The sequence below is a fragment of the Euprymna scolopes genome, chromosome 38, assembly GCF_053919585.1.
Source record: "Euprymna scolopes isolate OS-2025 chromosome 38, ASM5391958v1, whole genome shotgun sequence".
NCBI lineage: Eukaryota > Metazoa > Mollusca > Cephalopoda > Sepiida > Sepiolidae > Euprymna > Euprymna scolopes.
Genome location: NC_136519.1, coordinates 29,830,331 through 29,848,082, shown reverse-complemented (window position 1 = coordinate 29,848,082; position 17,752 = coordinate 29,830,331). Strand labels below are relative to the sequence as shown.

At 35.3% G+C, this 17,752-nt stretch overlaps 1 protein-coding gene across 1 annotated transcript in view; it reads left to right on the top strand.

Moving 5' to 3' along the window:
- The window catches only part of LOC145263110 (uncharacterized), a 113,814-nt gene that overhangs the window by 25,692 nt on the left and 70,370 nt on the right, over nt 1–17,752 (top strand). The window contains exon 2 of the mRNA XM_080120050.1: nt 16,843–17,018. The gene's annotated coding sequence lies outside the window, so the exon portion shown is untranslated. The remainder of the gene's footprint in view (nt 1–16,842; nt 17,019–17,752) is intronic.

Here is a 17,752-nt window from a genome sequence, read left to right as displayed (position 1 = left end):
TGTTATACAAACGACATTGTCGTCGCTGTATCACATAAATGCGTCGTCCTCCGATACATACGTCCCTGTTATACTCTCTGATATGTTGTCTCAATATGACCCCACAACAGTACCAATGACTTATCTCATCTAAACTTTCTGTAAATAAAACATAAATAATACACTCTTATTTTCGGATTTTTCCTTATAATAGAGCACTCTGCTGGAATTGTTTTCCAAAAAATATAACTAGTTATATATATATAGAGAGAGACAGATAGACATTGTTGAACAGCAAGGAGTGTTTTTGCTTAATCGCCATTTTTTGTAATTTCTCCTTTTTTTTGTATGGTCATTCTAATATCTCGGTCGAATTTGTGTAAGAAAGTTCCATAGTTGTGTTCGTCCATCTGTTTTTTTTTGTTTGTTTTTTATTTGCAAGTACTTACAACTGATTTTCTTCAGTCGTCTTCAGGCAGATTTTGATTACTGTTTTGTTTAGTATCTGGATGTTTTTATATGTTTGAGTTCAAATTATGATTGACTAGCCCTAATTTTGACGTTTGCCACTTTCGGTTTTGCGATGGACGCAACGGCAAAGACGTTACGTTTTTTTTTTTTTTTTTCACATTCTTTTCCTCTCTCGTGGTACGAGTTCGAGCCTGCCTGCCTACTACCACTTTTTTGTTTTGTTTTATTTTACTCAGCAAACAAACTCAGGCTAGTAATAATTAAAAATTAAATAAATGTTTCAATACTTCATTCGGACAAGCGAGTGCTTGCTGAATGTTATTCAAACAATGTATAGAAATGCTCAAAGTCATGTCAGTTTTAATGTTAAAGTTGTTCAGGGATCTGTACCGAGTCCGTTGCTTTTAATTTGTGTCTTAGAAGCATTTGCTCATAGGAAGTATCTGGAAGAGATGCTTTCTGCTGCCGCTGGTGATGATGTTGTTGAGCATCATTCCTGGTGACTTTGTTGGCATTCGTTTCTCCAATATCTTTCTATTAAGAATTCTTTCTACAAGGCAAAACAATAAAGTTGTCGCCCTAAAGAAAACAACACTACAGCTTTATTTTAAAACTTTTATTAAAAAAATCAATTCAAGTAACTTGATTATGTAGTAGAGCTGACATATATTCAATGTAGCCGCCTTCAACCTCAATCGCCGTCTCAATATGGGTCCAGAACTGGGAGCATGTCTTTTCCACAAGTGTCGGCGGGAACTTGGCGAATACTCAGTGGATAGCAGTAATCCGGTTCGTTTTGGTTTCGTGGGAGGTCATGTTAGTAAAGTAGTCCAGCGGGTTCAGGCCAGGGGGGGAGGGGGGCAGTGAGAGAAGGGTACAAAGTTGTAGCACTCCTGAAGTCAAGCCTGGGTTTCGTTGGACTTGTGGGCCGGCACAATCCTGCTACTACACCCAGGATCATCACGTTCTTCAGCACATCCAGATACATTTTGGTGTTGACTTTCAAGCCGACTGCAGTGATGTGAGGTGGCATGATGTGGCTCTCACTTGAAACCACACCATAATCGTGTCTGGAAACTTTGTTTTTTATCACCCTGAGCACATTCTTGTTATTCGTGGCAATCCAGCGATGCATTTTGAGGGTGCTGGCAATGGTCCTGTTGTCATAACTTGGATTGGTAGAGAGCATGAGTTGTACAACGGCGCATTTCCAATCTTGCTTGTTGAACGTTGTGTCACTTTCAGACATGAGAGAGGACTCTTATTGCTCTTGGGATTTGTACACAACTGGCCAACTAGTAGATAGTCTGCAACAAAAAAAAAACAAAAAAACAAGCAGTTTTCATTGAATGGAAATGGAATCAAGTTGTCTTTTCTAAGGCAACAATTTTATCATTCCATCCTGTAGAAGGATATCGAGTATTTAATGGAAGGTTTACATGTAAATTAAATATTTGGATGAATGCTATAGAAAATAAAGGTCTGAGAATGAAAGTTATCAAGACCAAGGTGCTAATCAGTGGTTGTAGTGTTGGAAAGCTCCTAGGAAGAAGGGAATTTATTTGCTCAGTTTATGGAAAAGAGTTGGATTAAATCTTGGTAAGAAGAACCTGTATCTTGCTTTTGTGGGTCTGAGTTAAGCAACATTGATCCTGGTCAGTACCAGGTGAGTTACCATTTGGGAAAACCAGGTGCTATATGTAGAAGGATATTGACACCTTCCTGCAAAAACTGCAAAAACCTTACACTGTCATCTTCTCTGACAGGGGACTGCTTGTGAATTTGATATTCTCTTGAGACTTCCTCCTTTGGAGGAAGCTGATTCAATCCACCTAGAGTGAGTGCCGCTTGCTACATGTACAGAAATGCTCAGTCGTGTCAGAATTAACAGCGCATTTAAGAACAGTTTTAATGTTAAATTAAAGATTTGGAGCAATGCTATAGAAAGAAAGTGAAGGTTACTAAGACCTCATGATCAGTGGTTGTCTCTCAGTAAAGAGGAAAATTAGCTGTTGGATGCTGCGATGAAAAAGGTCAGGATGGATGAGGAGTAAGTTCAGGGAACTTTTGACATTACTAACAAACAGGCTTTTACCATTATCGATCCGGGGGAGAGCCTATTTGGCATGTATGCACAGTGTGATGTTTAAAACTGAAACCTGGCTAATGAAGGTTGAGGATATGTGTCGCATAGAGAGAATGATATAAGAATGTTTGTATTGCATAGGTGACAAACAACTCTGGAAAATATCGGATCCAGGCAAAACCAGATATAAATTGGATTGCTGGGAATGACATCAACCTTACATTCCAATCAAAGAATCGATATCATGAAACAATGAGAAAATATTTTAACTGGATTTAGAATTGCTAAAAGTGCAGAACAATAAACATTAAAAATTTCAACTTGAACAATGAGATTCCGATCAAGGAATGTGGATGTTGTTGATATAAATCATAAACAAAGGCAGCCTGACAGAGACAGAATGAGAGAGAAGCCAGCTGACACACTTCTGCCATAGTTGCAATAACAACACTCTCTCTCTCTCTCTCTCTCTCTCTCTCTCTCTCTCTCTCTCTCTCTCTCTCTCTCTGTCTCTCTCTCTCTCTTATGCTATCACTGTAATATAAATAAAACTTTGTTGATTTAACAAGTTCTTGTTTGATTACAAAAGCTACGGTCATCAGCATGTATATACTATGGCATGCATTTTGTAAAAGTGTGAGCTATGAATTATATAGACGACAATATTACATTAGTATGAATGTTTAATATGAGCCTTAATGACAGAATTAAGTCTATTAATCTCAGAGGAAGATTAAATGTGAACAGTATACGGAGATGCATGCAGAACAGGAGACTTTGTTGGTTTGGTCACATCGAAAGAATGGATGCAGAAGCGAATAAGTATGAATTTAAAAGAAAGAGGAATAAATAAAGACCTTTCCAGATATAGGTTAGTTTGAAAGTCAATTTGATACATGCAAGCATGTAAAACACATTAAAATGTACATCGTTGTCAAGCTTTTGACCTTGAAGTAGTATTTTTTTAGTTCCTTACATCAAGTGGTTTTATGCCTTGTCTGGAGGGATTTCCATTACAAAAAAAATATATATATGGTGCTTATGAAGTTCTTAGTATTATACAGAGATTAGAAGCAGCCAGTAATTACGGCTGTTGCTGCTGCTTTCAAACAAACATTCTGGGAAACTTATGCGAATATTTATGAAACTCTATTGTGATAAATATAAAAAATGACGTCATAAATGATGAATGGTAGCTTTTGGCAACATTTAAAAAACATTTTGTGAAGTCATCAATTTTCAAGTAAATATATATTTCCTTGATAATAATGATTAGTTTTTGTATAGAATAAAATATGTATTATATACGTTTGAAGCCAAAGCAATGCATTATTACAAAATAAACAGACATTTATTTTGTTTGAAATTTATATTGAAATTCATAAATATATTTTGAAGCAAAACTTCATCTTCAGGATGTCTTTCTTTCTTCTTCTTTTTTTTCCATGTAGTTGTTGGAGCAGAGAATCAGCAAGTAGAAGTCCGTTTATGAAGCTTTGCTCGTTTTCGTTCTCTCCACTTTCTCTTTCTTTCTTCTCCTTCCTGCTTTGTCTTTCTTTCTCCCTTTCTCCTCTTTTTGTTCTCCTTCTTTCTCTTCTCTCCTCCTTCTTTCTCTTCTCCTTTCTCTTCTCCCCCCCCTTTATTTCTCTTCTATCCTTTCGTCCTCTTTTACTCTTTCTTTTTCATCTACCCCATTCTTTTTTTGTCTACCGCCATTCTTTCTCGTCTACCCTCTCGTATTTGTGGGTTATTTCTAAATTTAGATTTAAATGGAGACTTCTATATGGGGGAGTTGTGCAGAAAAACAGTCTTCATATTACATATTGATGTTTCCATGTTGATACAAACAAGGCAACAAGGAACTGGTAGGGACTTCCAAAGAGTAATTAGAGTACAATTTTGTCCACTATATGAGAACCACTACAGAGTAAGGTTGGCATTTTGCTGCTAGTTGGAAATAATTTATTGTACCTAATATTGAGCTAAATAAATAATTATAATTTTGCTATTTTTTTAAAAAATAATTTAATAACTTTTAATATTGTGTTTTTAAGGTGACTGTTATGATACTACTTATCATTTGTGGTACTCTACTCAGCATTGCCTCTGAAAGTTTTTGACTTCTTGTCTTTAATGATCCACCAATTGATGGTAGCACATTCACACAGGTCATAGTGCATGACTCATTGTGGCCAGAAATGAAGTATTATGGTCGTACTCGGAAGAATGACAACACCTTGATTTATAAAAATATCAGTAGGCTGCCCAACGTTGCCCAGTCATAAAATATGCACAAACATTATACTTTAATTAATGCAGAAATTGAGACATTTGCATGCGAGTATTATGTTTTTTCTAAACAGTTCATTTCTTGTAAGTAAAGAAAAAAATACTCAAGCTGAGTTAGGTGAGTCAAGTATGATAACCATTACACCAGCTTGACATGACCTTTAAAAAGTGTTTTCAAACCAACTTATACTTAACATAAGGAAACTGCGCATACGCAGTCATGAAACAGTTGAAAACAGATAAAAATCCAATCGCTCCCATGTACTAATTTTTAAATTTTGACCTCTTAATCAACTCTTTTTACTGAACGAAAACCGATGAAAAAGTTTTCCATATGTCTAAATACTCTATATACCAAATTTCAAATCTGTAGATTAAAAATTCGTTGAGTATATAGGTTGAAAAGTGTCCTCTCTCTCTCTCTCACACACACACACACACACACACACACACACACACACACACATTCTCACTTTTATAGATATATTAATTAGGAGGCTGCTCGGCGTTGTCCGGTTGTAAAATATACATAAACATTATATTTTAATTAATGCAGAAACTGAGACATGTGCATGCGAGTAGTATGTTTTTTTCTAAACGGTTTACTTCTTGTAAGTAAAAAAAAGAAAAAATATACTCGGCTGAGATTGAAACCAAAACCTGAAGACAGTGAGTCAAGTACAATTAGATCAGCTTGACACGATCTTTAAAAGGTGTTTTCAAACTACTTATTCTTAATGTAAGTAATTTGTAATGTAAAGTATTCACGCATACGCATTCCTAAAACAGCAAACAGATTAATTGGTACATGGGAGTCATTGGATTTTTTTTTAATTTGGATTCTTAGATTTTTTTTCTGGATGAGAAAAGATTTAAATTTTCCACATGTCTGAATATGCTATATACCAAATTTCAAGATCAAAATTTGTTGAGTATATAGGTTGAGAAGTGTTTTCACACACACACACATACACATTCTCACTTTTATAGATATATAGATAACAACTTTATTGTGTGTTTTGGTGGTGAGCGACGATGAGGCCGATGAGTGGAGAGAAATGGTAGGTTGGTAGGAGGAAAACATGCACACAGAAACTTGGTGACTGACTTTTGACCTCTGTTCGCAAAAACAAAACTCAACTCAATTCAAGTTGATGTTATGTAATTGCCTCTGACTTTTACATTTTAAACTTTACTTCATGCAAATAAACAAATAAATTTATGAAATCAACAGTAGGTTCTTCTACAGTGCAATATAGACTACGATGTATTGTGGACTAAGTTACTGCAGTGAAGCATGCAAGCTTTCTGACAGTGCACCATGGGGGCCTCCTCGACTAGAGAGGCAATCAATCGATTTGATTAATGAATAAATGATTTCCCTGCTTTTGATATTTTAATCGATATTTATCAGCAAGTCTCTTATTTACTGATTTGAAAAAACTTTTGAAAAATAGATCGTGTGATGATACGTAAACCAAATACTGCTATGGAGTTTGTTTGTGTTCATACTTTCTTTCATCATTCTGTTTTTCTGCATTCCTATCAGCCTTCATAAATACCTACATCTATGATATAAATCTCACCTGTCTCTTTAAATGTATGTATGTATGTTTGTATGTCTTGCAAAACTTTTGACAGAGGTGACGGATTTTCATGAGATCAGTATCATTTTGAATCCGGCCCTTCGGATGACAAATATAAAAAAAATTGGTTAAAAACATTAACTCCTTCACCCTCAACTAAGCACTTTTCTACAGGGAGGGGTAGAAAAAAATCGTTCCTTCATGACAATTTAGCCAAACATGCATGTGCAAAAAAACGTTCCTTCTTGAATTAGTTTAAATATTAAACAAACGACCTAAATTCACTCCAGTTTTTATAGTAGCAGCGTTGTTATCTTAAGATTTCATGTTCAAGCCAGATATATTTTTTCGATTTTTTTTCAGTTTGAATATTTAAACAGGGTTATTTATGCCATTTTTTTTTCATTCGTTTTTTTTTTTCCATCAGGTTTGCTGTGTTTTACTTTTGTTTTTCCAATTTTTTAAATAAGTTTTAACATCGTTTGCATCACGTTCGCTGTTTTATTTTTCCAATTTAAAAAAAGTTATAATATTTAAACAGGGTTTTTACGTTCGCTATCCTTGATTTTCCATTGTATTTTGATTTACCCCCCCCCAAACACACACAACCCACTACACCCGGGCAATGCCGATTACCCCCACTAGTACATACTAAAAGAAAAAAATAAGTTCTTAAAAACTTATCTTTTCCTTATATCTGAGTGCTATTCAACAGACTTTTTTCTAAGATAGATGTACCAACATCGTAAGCGAAATTATTATTACTTACTCAGCTCCTAGCTAACTTGTAAAAAAAAAAAAAAATGTGATGTTTCAAAATTTGTTCTTATGCACCATATTTCACAAGCTGATACTTTTTATAGTTCTCTCACCTTAAAATATGAGGGGAACTTCTAGACCTTTCCCTCACAACTTCCCCTGAGCTGTGTTCATGTTCCGTTCTATCTTCTCTTGGATACTCTAACCACTCTGTTGTAGCAGTTAAGATAAAAATGAAATGTAATAAGTCTTCAGACGTACCTCTCCACCGTACTGTATATCGATACTATGGCTGACTGAGATAGCTTCCGTACATTCATATCTGATCTACCTCTGCATTCCATGTTTAAAAAAATGTGTCCTCTATAGTATCAGACCTGACCGAATGGTTAATTAATTAATTGTAGGCATATTCCGATTCATACCAACCAAAAAATTCCAACAAAAACCTAACAGCCAGCCATGGTTCTCCCCAGAATGTGCTGCTGCCATCGCGCACAGAAATCACTTTTTCCATAGCTACCAACGTAATAGATGTACTGAGACTAAAGCTGCTTTCAAGAACGCCAGCAACCACTGTAAAAGAGTAATAAAAAATGCAAGAGAGCTTTATGCTCAGTCTGTTAAATCCAAAGTAGCTGAGCAGCGGCTTGGTTCCCACCAGTTCTCGCAAATAGCAAACAGGATCTTGAACAGAAGCATGCGTTCTATCCCAACTATCATCAATGGACCTGAGGTCATCTCGTCAGCATCAGACAAGGCCAGACTATTTGTCAAGAATTTTGCAGCTAATTCTACCCTATGCGACGATGACCATCAACTCCCCATATTTTCTCCTATAACAGACAACACGCTATGCAACATACAAATATCTGTGCGTGAGGTCGCCAAGCTAATCAAGAACCTTGATTCCAGTAAAGCAACTGGCCCTGATGGCATCCCAGTTATAGTGCTGAAAAAGCTCCAACCAGAACTTGCCCCCATACTTACAAAACTGTTTAAGCGTTGCCTTAAGGAGAAGTGCTTTCCAACACCCTGGAAAACATCCTCAGTATGCCCTGTATTTAAGAATTCAGGTGAAAAGTCATCTCCCTCTCAGTACAGACCAATAAGTCTCCTGTGTGTCATGAGTAAGTTGTTGGAATCCATATTAAATACAGAAGTAGTCAACCACCTCAACAGAAACAACCTTCTTAGTGACATGCAATATAGTTTCCGCTCTGCAAGATCTACAGCAGATGTGCTAACGGTTATATCACATAGGATTAGTGAATCTCTTGAAAAAGGTTTCCTTTCCAGGCCAATTGTTCTTGACATATCGAAGGCCTTCGATAAGGTATGGCATAAGGGCCTACTTCACAAGATTTCCAGCTACGGTATTACTGGAAATGTTTTTTCAATCATTAAATCATTTCTCTTTGATAGGTTCATAAGAGTAGTGGTTGATGGGCAGAAATCAGAGAACCACAGTATTAATGCTGGAGTCTCCCAGGGGTCCATCCTGGGCCCAACTCTCTTCCTGATCTACATCAATGATCTCCCGAAACACATACTTAAATCATTCGTTGACATGTATGCTGATGACGCGACCATCTATGGCAACACATCAAAGGCCGTAAATGACAAAGTTCTCTCTAATTCTCTCTCCTCTGATCTTGAGCGTGTGGTACAATGGGGGAAGAGGTGGCTGGTCACTTTTAATGCATCCAAAACCAAGCTTCTATCTTTACATCACCAATGCTCTGATCCTCATTTCGATTCAAGCTGATGCACTCATGTCATATGGATATATATATTTTGTTTTTTAAATCAAAAATTTATAATATATAAAAATCAATAGAAAATTGACTATTATTAGATATATGTTATCTGCATAAATTAAAATATCATATTTAAGCGTATTTTAAAAGGGTCAGCTGTGAAATTTCCACAGGTCCTGCTAGTTCATATTATTTGGATTATTTGGAGTTTTGTTCTCATCTTGGGTATTATTTTTACATGTAACTTCTGAACTTCTTCAGACGTATTTTGTCTGTTGAACTTGATAATCTCCATGGAATTTTGAAGGATCTGTGACTTAGTGGGTAAAACTCATTTGTGAAGTTAAACTCTTGAAGGGTCAATTAAAATACAATTGTAAATTATTTAAGACTTCTACTTAGTCATGGCTGACTGAACGAGAGCATGCTACTCCCATGGATTGAATAAAGAGTTCCATTTGACATTCTGTGCAGATTCCTGAGTTTGACAGAAAGATTCCCCCAAGTTCAACACGATACATCTGAAGAAGGTTTGAGGTTGCATCGGCCAAAAAGTTGTCGAATAACACTCAAGATGAGAACAGTAGTCCAAAAAATCCAACTAATGAATAATCAATCCTCATCTCAAAAGTAATGATAGATGTTAATTAGAAGAGAAGAAAAATGAAAAGGAATGATTAGATCTTTACGTCTCGGATGAAAATGATGCGGATGAAGTATTATCAGACTGCATAAGATGGAAGAAATTACGACAAAAGAAATGAAAAATGTAAAGATGGATTTATTCCAGATTGAAAGAAAATGATTTCACATTTTCTCCAATTTGAATTCCAATGATTTTAATGAAAAGGAAATTGCAAGTAAATAGATTGGATTTCAATTTGTGATAAAATTGACATAAATACCCCCGACAAACCCAACAAGCAGCTAAATCCCACCCCTACACAGTAGAGATCTCTAGATGTAAGAAAGACTTCTACTTTAATAGTTTCTTCTCCAGAATTGCTAGATTTTGGAATTCCCTTCCGCGTTCCTGCTTCCCCAACTGTACTGACATGCAGAGGTTCAAGTGTGGTGTGAACAGACATCTTGCTGCTCAACTCCCTACATAGTATCCCTGCAATTTATGTCCCTGATAGTTGCACTGTGCCTTCTTTGTAATCTATAATATAAATCTCACCTGTCTGTTTAAATGTATGTATGTATGTCTTGCAAAAAACTTTTGACAGAGACGACGAATCCTGACAAGATCAGTATCATTTTGAAGCTCGACATCTTGGACAACAAGTATCGAAAAATTGGCCAAAACATAAATTCCTTCACCCTAAATTTGGCCGTTTTGTACAAGGAGGGGTCGATTTTTTTCGCCGACATTTTAGCAAGTCATCGTCACCGTTGTATTGACTTCGGTTAATTTCAGCGCTTTTGACTTCCGGTTGCATCATGTAGACATTGGCTAAGATGTCAGATTTTCTTTCACTTTCTTTTCCACCTTCGCACCATAGGTTCGACCCTGCCTGCCTGCCTGCCTGCCTGCCTACTACCACCGTTTTTTTTTTTTTTTTTTTTTTTTTTTTTTGCTCAACACACACCTCCAAACATCTGGACAACGCTGGCACTCAGGCTAACGTAATATAAAAGAAAAAAAAGTTAATTTTTTTTTTTTAATTTCAAATTGCTTTTTGTCCACTTTTTCATTAGTGACTAGAAAAACATGGACATTAAATTGACTTTTAATTTAAAAAAAAAAAAAAAGAAGGATTTTCATGTCCAGTTTAAAATGCGTTTTAATTTTATTTATTTATTTTTTTTTTTTATTTTTTATTTTTAAATATGTGACGATTTGAAAACTGTTTTCATCAAGTACTCCACCCACTGCACGACGGGTCCACTCAAAATTCTGTGCAGATTCCCGAGTTTGACAGAAAGATTCACTAATTCAAAATGATACACCTGAAGAAAGTCAGAGGTTTCATCGACCGAAACATCGTGAAAATAACACTCAAGATGAAAATAATAGTCTGAATAATCCAATCCTCATCTAAAAATTTCAGAAACATTATATACAGAATTTTCTTTGAATTCAATATCCTCCCGGATTATTAATTCTTTATTTGTTTAGATTCATAAATATTTAATCAAAGCAGCTGCTTCAATGTTTCTGAATATATTTCTTATAATGACACATGTCTATTTTATCTATTGTGATTGCTAACATAAAATCCAATCTTCATTTCAACCATTTTAGTTATGATGTCTTCTTCTTTGGTATAAAGTGTTTAATTGCAGATTTGGCAGCTATTGGTTATTTTTTTTTTAGTTCAGTTTGATTTGGCAATTCATTATACGATTTCAGCATATATAGATTCCATGAACAAAGCTTCTTTCTTGGAACTGCATGCCTGTGGAACTCTCTTCCGTTTGCCTGTTTTTCAGCTGACCACAATTTGGTAGTGTTCAAGTCCAACGTGAACAAATTCTTGATGAACCGTCCCCTTAAGTAATCCATTTTACCAAATTTTCACTACTTTAAAAAAAATTTTTTTATTACATTTTCATCCCAAACAAGGCACATTGCCACTTTGGTGTAAGGGGCTACTTTGGTGTAAGGGACATAAGCTACTGGGATACTATGTAGGGAGTTGAGAAGCAAGATGTCGGTTCACGTTACACTTGAACTTCTGCATGTCAGTACAGTTGGGGAAGCAGGGACCCGGAATGGAATTCCAAAGTCTAGTGGTTCTTGGGAAGACATAAGCTACTGGGATAGTATGTAGGGAGTTGAGAAGCAAGATGCCGGTTCACGTTACACTTGAACTTCTGCATGTCAGTACAGTTGGGGAAGCAGGGACCCGGAATGGAATTCCAAAGTCTAGTGGTTCTTGGGAAGACATAAGCTACTGGAATAGTATGTAGGGAGTTGAGAAGCAAGATGTCGGTTCATGTTACACTTGAACTTCTGCATGTCGGTACAGTTGGGGAAGTAGGGACCCAGAATGGAATTCCAAAGTCTAGTGGTTCTTGGGAAGAAATTACTGGAGTAGAAAGCTATCTTACATCTGTGTAGGGGTGGGATTTAGCTGCTTGTCAGGTTTGTCAAGGGTATTTACGTCGTGGGGGCACAAGTACTTGCAGTTCGTCAGAGCATTTACCGTTAAAGTACTTGTAGAACAGGCAGAGGGATGCAATATTTCGTCGGTGGGACAGAGGCTGAAGCTTAGATGACAGTTCAGGACATATCAAGTTGAAGACTCTTTTGGACCTTGTCTAGGAGCGAGAGAATAGTAGCAGATGCACCAGCCCAAATATGACAACAATACTCCATACATGATCGAATGGTGGCTTTATAGAGGTACAAGATACTTTCAGGCATTAGTAGCTTTCTAGCATGGTAAAGAGAGCCTACCTTCCTCACAGCGGTGCTGGCAATGATCACAATATAATTGTTCCAACTCATGTTTCCTGTGAACGTTAGGCTGAGGAGTTTAAAAGAAGTACTTTCAGATAGTGAATCTTTGGCCATTGCTATTGGTGGTAGAGAAGGTTTCTTGTAATTTTGAAGGAAACAAATTTAGTCTTGGCAGCATTGAATGTGACTATCCATTTTTGTCCCCATTACACGTTCATTTGTTTTCTTGTCATACCTGTTATAGAGTGTGGTGTCATCAGCATATATACGCATCTCAGAGGCAATTTTGTTGGAGAGGTCATTTATGAATATTAGGAATAATAAAGGTCCAATGATAGATTCCTGAGGCACTCCCGCATTTATATCATATTGTTTAGATGTACGACCCGCGAGGACAACCTGAATTTTTCTCTTCTCTAAAAAGGATTTAAATATGTTAAGTATTCGTCCAGTGATACCGTATGATCTAATTTTCCTAAGAAGACCTTCATGCCATACCCTGTCAAAAGCCTTAGATATATATACAGCTACCACTCTACCCTCTCTTGCTTTGTCCAGTGAATGGTGTATATGTTCAGAGATACTAACAATTATCACAATATTATCCCATTGACTACTGTACAATCAATAACCCTTATCCTCGAGTGGGGGATATGTAAAGTTCCATGTTTACGCTGATAAACCAGACACTTGGAAGACAACATTTGCCACCTTATTGCTTACTTAATGCATAGTTTGTAAAAATTGGACCTTTAAATTATGCCATATTCGCACAAGTTGTGAGGGCATATGCCCGAAATTTTATTTAAATCATAAATCTGAAAAATGAATGTTTGGAATAAACCGTCTATTTTGTATGATAAAAGTATTTTTCTGTGATTTATTTTAGTTTAGATTTCACTGCCTCTCAAACAAAACACCTTTTATTATTATTATTATTATTATTATTATTATTGAAAAAACTACAAATCCCCAATGTTTTAGGCGGCCTTCAGACCTCTGCTATTGTAGGTAACCCCAACATCCTTAGGAAAACCCTTGATCTTTGAAGCTCCTGGTTTGAAGCCGGGATTGAGGGAAATCCTCTGGAAATTAATCCCAGAGAGACGTTGATAAATGAAATGAGAATGATTATTATTATTATTATTATTATTATTATTAATAATAATATTACTACTCCTATCATTATTGTTAATTAATTTTTATTGTGTTTATTATCCATAGCTAAGTTTAATACTATTAATTTTTTGTTTTTAGTATAATTTACAGATTCTACTAATTATCTATTTAAGGAGGAAATAATTTTTTTAGATAATGGAGCTAACAATTTTCTTTCTTCCACGTATATTCAGACAGTTTGGTGCTATTTCTGTATTTTTCAACTCTGAATGCCATTGTGTCATAATTATATACACTTGAACTAATCCTATGTACACTTTTTTTTATGACTTTTTATATTTTAATTACTGCTGCTTTGTATTTGACATTATCCATTAAACAGTTATTCACTAATGGGCAATTAGTTTTTATTCTACAATTACATAAGTTTTTGTCATCATTAACATTAATAACATTACTGCTACTACTATTATTGCTGTTGTTAATTAATATTTATTGTATTTATTACATGTTATTCCTTTTGATCATTAACGATTGTTTATTGTTTTTAGAAAAATCGTTATTTTCTCTTAAATTTATACCTAAAAAACTATTTAAAAATGGCACAGCACCGAAAATACACAGCATCAAAAATAAATACGCACAAAAATTACATATGCACCAAAAATACATATGCACCAAAAATACATATGCACCAAAAATACATATGCACAAAAATACATATGCACCAATAATACATATGCGCCAAAAATACATATGCACCAAAATTACACAGCACCAAAAATACATATGCACCAAAAATACATACGCACCAAAAATACACAGCACCAAAAATACGCAGCACCAAAAATATGCAGCACCAAAAATATGTATGCACCAAAAATACACAGCACCAAAAATACGCAGCACCAAAAATATGTATGCACCAAAAATACACAGCACCAAAAATACGCAGCACCAAAAATATGTATGCACCAAAAATACACAGCACCAAAAATACGCAGCACCAAAAATACGCAGCACCAAAAATACGCAGCACCAAAAATACACAGCATCAAAAATACACAGCACCCAAAATACACAGCACCAAAAATACACATGCACCAAAAATACACAGCACCAAAAATACACAGTACCAAAAATATGTATGCACCAAAAATACACAGCACCAAAACTACACAGCGCCAAAAATACACAGTACCAAAAATACATATGCACCAAAAATACATATGCACCAAAAATACACAGCTCCAAAAATAGATATGCACCAAAAATAGATATGCACCAAAAATACACAGCACCAAAAATACACAGCACCAAAAATACATATGCACCAAAAATACACAGCACCGAAAATAAACAGCACCAAAAATACATATGCACCAAAAATACATACGCACCAAAAATACACAGCATCAAAAATAAACAACATCAAAAATACGCAGCACCAAAAATACATATGCACCAAAAAATACACAACACCAAAAATACATATGCACCAAAAATACATATGCACCAAAAATACATATGCACCAAAATACATATGCACCAAAAATACACAGCACCAAAATACACAGCACCAAAAATACACAGCACCAAAAATAGACAGCACCAAAAATACATATGCACCAAAAATACATATGCACTAAAAATACACAACACCAAAAATACATATGCACCAAAAATACACAACACCAAAGATGCACAGCACAAAAAATACATATGCACCAAAAATACACTGCACCAAAAATACATATGCACCAAAAATACATATGCACCAAAAATACAGAAAACCAAAAATACACAGCCCCAAAAATACACAGCACCAAAAATACATATGCACCAAAAATACACAGCCCTAAAAATACACAGCACCAAAAATACATATACACCAAAAATACACAGCCCTAAAAATACACAGCCCCAAAAATACACAGCACCAAAAATACATATGCACCAAAAATACACAGCCCCAAAAATACACAGCACCAAAAATACATATGCACCAAAAATACACAGCACCTAAAATACATATGCACCAAAAATACAAAGCACCAAAAATACACTACACCAAAAATACACAACATCAAAAATACACAGCACCAAAAATACATATGCACCAAAAATACACAACATCAAAAATACACAGCACCAAAAATACACAGCACCAAAAATACACAGCACCAAAAATACACAGCACCAAAAATACACAACATCAAAAATACACAGCACCAAAAATACACAGCACCAAAAATACACAGCACCAAAAATACACAACATCAAAAATACACAGCACCAAAAATACACAACATCAATAATACACAGCACCAAAAATACACAGCACCAAAAATACACAGCACCAAAAATACACAGCACCAAAAATACACAACATCAAAAATACACAGCACCAAAAATACACAGCACCAAAAATACACAGCACCAAAAATACACAACATCAAAAATACACAGCACCAAAAATACACAACATCAAAAATACACAGCACCAAAAATACACAACATCAAAAATACACAACATCAAAAATACACAGCACCAAAAATACACAACATCAAAAACACACAACATCAAAAACACACAACATCAAAAATACACAGCACCAAAAATACACAACATCAAAAATACACAACATCAAAAATACACAGCACCAAAAATACACAGCATCAAAAATACACAACATCAAAAATACACAGCATCAAAAATACACAACATCAAAAATACACAGCACCAAAAATACACAGCACCAAAAATACACAGCACCAAAAATACACAGCACCAAAAATACACAACATCAAAAATACACAGCACCAAAAATACACAGCACCAAAAATACACAGCACCAAAAATACACAACATCAAAAATACACAGCACCAAAAATACACAACATCAAAAATACACAGCACCAAAAATACACAACATCAAAAATACACAACATCAAAAATACACAGCACCAAAAATACACAACATCAAAAACACACAACATCAAAAACACACAACATCAAAAACACACAACATCAAAAATACACAGCACCAAAAATACACAACATCAAAAATACACAACATCAAAAATACACAGCACCAAAAATACACAGCATCAAAAATACACAGCATCAAAAATACACAGCATCAAAAATACACAGCATCAAAAATACACAACATCAAAAATACACAACATCAAAAATAGACAGCACCATAAATACACAACATCCAAAATACACAGCATCAAAAATGCATATGCACCAAAAATACACAGCACCAAAAATACATACGCATCAAAAATACACAACATCAAAAATACACAGCACCAAATCCCCAAATCTTATGCTGGTGTTTTAAACTAGTTTCTTTTTTTCCTTTATTTCTCCAGCTTTTCACTTACTTTATTCATCTTCTGGAGTAAACAGTGTAAATATATGCAAATAGTCCGATCAAAGACGGAAAGCATAAACGAAAGAAGATCTTTCAATGTTGAATGAAAAAGCGAAAAAATTTAATTTGAAGGAGATCGCCTGAGATATTCCAATCAAACATAGATGTGATTATGTAAGTAATGAATTTTTCAACCTATTATTCTGTTTTTCTTTGTTTTGTTTTTCGTTTTGTTTTGTTTTTTTTTAACCTCTCGGCTGCCATTTTCTTTTATTTTTTGTTTCTTTATTTCCTGTCTCTAAACTTTTTGGATTTCAATTATAAATGTCAAAAATTAATATTTGGAATGAGCCATCTATTTGTATGATAAAAGTATTTTTCTGTGATTTATTTTAGTTTGGATTTCACTGTCTCTCAAACAAAACACGTTTTTTATTATTATTATTAGTATTATTTGTAAGGTGCATCCAGGAGATAAGCGCCCGCGTGTTTGCGTGTTGTGTGGGTACGTGGGAGAGACGGATGAGGGGAAAAAGACTTACCTCAAGACCAGCTCAGCGTTACCGACCAAAAATAGAAAAGAAAGACCAAGATGGCGGCCGCCGTCTTTTGTAAAGTATGATGTCTCGCAAAGTCACACGAATTCTCGGAATATGCAAATTTAGCCGGCCTAGAACGACGATAAAAGCGGGTGAGGGGAAAGACGTGGGAGAGTGACGATTGAGTTGGCCAGGGAATCGTGTGGCTGTTGCTTCTTGTGCCGTGTTCAGGATATCTTACCGTGTTAAAGAGAGAGTCGGGCGCCATCTTGAATTTTTCCATACACTTTTTCGTTACAAGCTATTTCGGCCATTTGGCCTCTAGGACTATGACTGAGTCGAAATTTGACTTAAAGCTCATACCCGAGT